The sequence below is a fragment of the Poromitra crassiceps genome, assembly GCF_964638095.1.
Source record: "Poromitra crassiceps genome assembly, chromosome: 21".
Lineage (NCBI taxonomy): Eukaryota > Metazoa > Chordata > Actinopteri > Beryciformes > Melamphaidae > Poromitra > Poromitra crassiceps.
This window is the reverse complement of record NC_139638.1, coordinates 12,570,574-12,576,307: the sequence shown is the minus strand read 5'-3', so window position 1 is coordinate 12,576,307 and position 5,734 is coordinate 12,570,574.

Sequence of the window (5,734 nt, the reverse complement as noted above, 5' to 3'; positions counted from 1 at the left end):
TATCCAAGACCTCGGTCAGCTCCTATCAGAATACTAAAATGAGCGACAGTCAGCAACAGAGACTGTAGCCTACATTCACTGGCTAAACCTCAAGTTTTATAGTTTGGGCGTTATACTAGTAAGGGATAATCAATGACTAGGTGTGCGTTATGTAAGGGTTAATGTACGACGAGGTGTACATTATCACTTTTTAAGGGACGACGCGAGAGGCGTGAACCGTCCGAGGCGAAGCCGAGGATGGTTGCCTCCGCGAAGTCCCTTAAAAAGTGATAATGTACACCTCGAAGTGCATTAACCCGCTTATACCATGGTCACTTGCCAACAAAACAATAAGACCAGTCATTTATATTTCCATGTGTAATAAATAAAGCAATCTAAATGGCTAAATGTCTGTTATTCATACTGTAAATCAGTCTTCCACGAAATAAAATAGTCCCTCCCACTATTCCACCACCCTCCGTTTTAAAGCCGACTCAAACGTTAACTTTATCACAGGAATGCGGGTTTAACGATGTTTTGCGTTCTACATTAAATGAAGACATTACCGTTTGGCAGCTTGCTTTATTTTGTATGATAGATACGTATTGGCCAAGTATATTAACATTTAAGAGCGATCGAGTTTCAGGAAGTAACACAGAGCAGCGGGGGCTGTATGTGGTGACATGCAGAGAGAACTCTCTGCGTTAACGTCTGCGGGTCTTATAAGACGTAAATGGCGCGAGGCAGGAGTAGAGTGAAAACTATCTGCTTTCAGTATGTTGGAGTCCAGGTATGTTTTGTACAAGGACGTCTCTCAGTGTGTTGCTGTTAACTGCCCATTGCGTTGTTTTCTTTTTGTTGATCTCGTCTTTTTCCTCTTTGACTTGATTTGTGCATAGCGGGTGGACCCCTTGATTTGTATCAGTGATAAGAGGCAGCGCGCGCTCTCCCAGAGCGCCTGGCTGCTGGTTGCTGCAAGTTGTAAACTCTCTCTCTCTCTCTCTCTCTCTCTCTCTCTCTCTCTCTCTCTCTCTCTCTCTCTCTCTCTCTCTCTCTCTCTCTCTCTCTCTCTCTCTCTCTCTCTGTCAAAGGCCGGGCTCGTGCACGAGCGAGGGAAATATCCTCTTTGTCGCCGAGAAGAGCCTGGTGACGCGAGGTTAAAAATCTCCGAAACGAAAATCAAAATAGTAAATAAGAGTTATTTTTGATAAACTGAGCACACAGGGGTGATTTAAATACTTACTTTGACCGAGTAAATTTTTTTCTCAACATCCAAAATTGTCATATTAACCCTTAACAGGGGTATAGAGCTCAAACTGCTCTCCTGATAACACTGATGAAACTATGGCGCATTGATATGAACGGTGAACAGACCATTTAGCTAGGTGTCCATTATCACTGTACAATATCACTTTTTAATGGACACCTTGCAGCCAATCAGAATCGAGTATTCACTCAGACCATGGTATAAACGATTTTGGAGGCAAATAACCGGTGGAGGGTGGTTGCCCCTGTGAAGTAAATAGAATGGTAAATAGACTGCATTTATATAGCGCTTTTATCCAAATCGCTTTACAATGTGCCTACATTCACCCATCGAGGGCGGCCAGCTGCCACGCAGGGTGCTGGCACAGCCATCGGGAGCAATTTGGGGTTCAGTGCCTTGCCCAAGGACACTTCGACATGCGGACTGGAGGAGCCGGGGATCGAACCACCAACCTTCCGATTAGTGGACGACCTGCTCTACCTCCTGAGCCACAGCCGCCCGAAGTGCATTCGAATCATATAACGCACATCTAGGAGTTGATTCTCCTGCTTATACCATGGTCATTTGCCAAACCCTCAGTCTTCTGATCCAAACTCAGACACCTTATCCATTAGGCCAGGAGGTTTGAGGGTAACTTCTTATTTATTTGGCACTAAAAAAAGGTTTTTGTTAAGTGTCTAAAAGCCCTTAGCCTCAATTAAGTGTCTTATCCACGACAGCTGCGCTGGATCAGGTAATCTCATCATGAATGGAATTCATGAGGGAGCGAAGTCCCCCTCAGGAAACCTGGGTTACCATCGTAACCATCCGTCTATCTATCTCTATGCGATCTGTATCCCATAGAGATAAGCACAGTGTTTTTCTCTATGGTCTGGCCTGCTGACTTAAAGATGGATGCAGTCTCGTTATTTAAACAATCTTTTACACATTAGGCCAGGTGGTTTGACTGCTGGAACAGGGTCAAATTTATTTTCCACTAGAAAAAGGTTTTTGCTATTAACACGTTCACTGCCAAGGACGTGTTAACACGTTTTCAGAATCCAGCTGTTGACTGCCAACGACGTGTTAACACGTTTTCAGAATCGATTTTTTTTTTTTGACGGTGGGACGTTGATCTAACCCTTTTACGTCTCCTACACCAGAATTGGAGGTATTGAATGTGTATAATCTATTTTACCGACCCACTGAGTGTCGACATGTCTCTCCACAGTAGAAAGAGGCGACCCAAAACTGGAGGGAAAAGCGCGAGGAAGCCGTTCTCATACTGTAAAATTGATGGCGAAAACGCTTTCACTTTCGCGCTGATGCACAGCGGTGGCAACGGTGGGGGGTTCCAAGAATAGATTGGATGCACACTTTGAAACACGCAGCATAAATATGACCAGAATCGCATCAAAGCTCTCAACCAAAACTCCACGAAACGAGCGAGTCCACCCAGACTTCCTCAAACAGCGGCCGCGCAAACAGGCAGCAGCCAGGCAGCAGCAACTTCGTTGTGACACGCCCGCTGGAGAGCCAGGGAGGCAGGAGGAGAACACACACGGAGGGAGGAGTTGGAAGGGGAGCGTACCTATGTTCCCCGGGTCCTATATTCCCCGGGTCCTATGTTCCCCGTTTTTGTGGGACCGGGGAACATAGAACCCTTCCTAACCTCCCCCAGACCCTAACCCAAAACCTAACCTCTCCCACCCCTCACGCCTAAACCTAAGGTCGGCATTGCGGGTGGTCGGCATAGCGGATAGACACCCCAAATGTTACGGAGAGTGTTAAAAACGGGGAACATAGGACCCGGGGAACATAGGACCCGGGGAACATAGGGATGACCCCGTTGGAAGCAGAGGGGGGTTTCCTGCTGTTATGGAGGAAATTACTGTTCAAAACTATTGTTTAGATGTCTGACTCTTACTGATGCCAAAAATGAATGGTTAAAGTGACTGTTCTATCGAATTTCACAAAAAGCCGTTTATCTCTGAATAATTTTTCTGACGCTGAAACCATGCTGTATTCAACTGCTAATGCTTACATAACTACTAACTCTACAAACTAACTATTTTAGACAGAGAAAGCACACATTCTATTAGTTCTTTTGAGATATTGTGTGTTCACAAAATCTTAGCAGAAAAGAATCCTCGGGTCTTGAAAGATGAGCCAGAATCCTCAAAAAAAACCTCTGGCAGAAGCTAACTACAGTAAAAAAAAAACGTCTGGCAGTGAATGTGTTAAGTGTCTATCAGCCCTTAGCCTTAAATGTTTTATTTTTAATTTAAATGCTGTAAATGTGTGATGTTTTTATTGTGTATGTGTCTTGTAAACCCATGGGGGTTGGGCACCTTGAGTGCATGACATTTAAATCAATCAATCAATCAATCAATCAATCAATCAATTAGTCAGTCAAACCAGCCACACCTGACCAGTTAACAGGCTGTGATTAGGCCTCAGATCCGTTTGCCCTTTGTCTGCTGAGAAACTGCTTTTGTGTTTTCGTTCCTGAGATTGAGACTGAGATTTTATTAGATGACCTTTGTTTAGTGAAATTGTTGTCGTGCTTTGCTGTTTATTTAAACCGTTGCCAGTGTTTGCCATTCACAGGCAACATCAACATGCACATGCAACATGCACATCAACTACACCCTTGAAACATCTCCCTCTGGTCCTCAGACTTTGATGCGGGTGCCACTTGCCAAGGCTTGAAGTGCAACCAACAGCAATTAAACACGACACCAACGTCAGTAGAATTTTATCTCTCTGTTGTTTTTCCTGACTCATAAGCCTCTTTCCTCTGGCTGTCACCATTCAAAACTGACCGAGGCTTGAACCCAGGCGCGGACTGCATAATCGGGCACGTCGGGCAAATGCCCGGTGGCCTGGCCTGGCTTGGCCTGGCCTGACTGGCCTGCACACATTTTATTTTTTATTTTTTTTGGTGCCCGCAGTCAGGTCACTCACTGAACAGCAGGCCAGGCGCCGCCTACTGGTTCGCCTCAAAAGCGACTGAGGCCTCAATAATGCAGTGCAGCAAGCAAACTCTCTGTGCCACTAGGTCAGACTTCATTTGGTGGTTTTCTCAGGACTTTAAATCACTCTTTCTTCTGGCTGTCGGCATTCAAAAGTGACCGAGGCTCGAACCCACGACCTCAAAAGTGACTGAGGCCTCAATAAAGCCAGCTTTAATATGAATTAATTAGAAGTGTAATAAAAACTAAAAGAAGATTGTTATGCCTATTCCCACTTTTATTCAAATATAAATAACATTGCTGCCTCAAAATACACAGACGAAAGTTCCATCTGTGCACATCCCAGGTTAGAACTCACAACCTTTCCCTCTGAAGGCAGCTGACACACACAGTGAACCATGAAGGCACTGTCACTGATACTGTATTTCTCTGTGTATGACTTTTTGAAGTGCCTGGCTATTATAGGTCAACATCTTGAAAAGGCTATATTTTAGCTTTTAGTCAATTTAGAAAGAGTTAAGTACTTCCAAACATCAATTTAGACTCTAGATCACCTTTCTAAATTGATTAAAAGCAACAATACAGTATAACAATTTCCTGGTTTCAGCTTCACTATTTATATAATTCATGCTAATTTCCAGTTTTGGCGATTAATTAGCTCATTATGGTAATTGCTCAAATTGCCCAACATGCAACAGAGAAGCATGCAGATGGCTCGTTCAATTCCTGCTCCACCACCACTACGTGGAGCTTGTCATAATGTCATTCAACTTCTATTCAACTTAAAAGATCCACAGCTTTTTTGGAAAGATGACACAATGAGTATGAAAGACAATGAGTTTTGGCCTGTCAGATGTGACTGGGGAGGGCATTCCAGAGGGAGGGGGCGGCTGCAGCAAGGCCCTGTCAGAGGCCCCCCTGTCACAGCTTTAGCAAAGAGATACCTGTGATTCTTGTCAAAGTGGATATAAATTGTATGATCATATTCAGCCAGACAGTCAGATGGAGATTCAAAATGGTGAGCATTTTATTATTATTATTATTATTATTATTATTATTATTATTATTATTATTATTATTATTATTATTATTATTTATTTATTTATTTTTTACTGCTGGAGCAGCCTGGCCCCCCTGGCCCCCCCTAACTCCGGCAATGCCAACACTTTTCCCCCTCTCTCTCACAGTCTCTGTAATGTCTCTCACCCAGACGATACCCACGTTGCATTCAGGTACAGTCAGTTAGATTCAGCTTTGGATGAAATTCAACTTGGTTGCTAAAAGGGGTTTTAGCAACCACGTTGAATTTCATCCTCTAGGCATAAATATGACATTTCAACCATAAAAGTTGATAAGAAACAACATTACTGGGTCCAAGAAATTTCCAGTAGACTTTTGTGGCACCTTGCCTAAAGCCTAAAGCGTAAATGTGGAGTGACACCGGAGGTTTAGCGCAGGTTTAAGCAACCACCACCACCACCCCCAAAGCTGAATCTAACTGACTGTACCTGAATGCAACGTGGGTGTCGTCTGG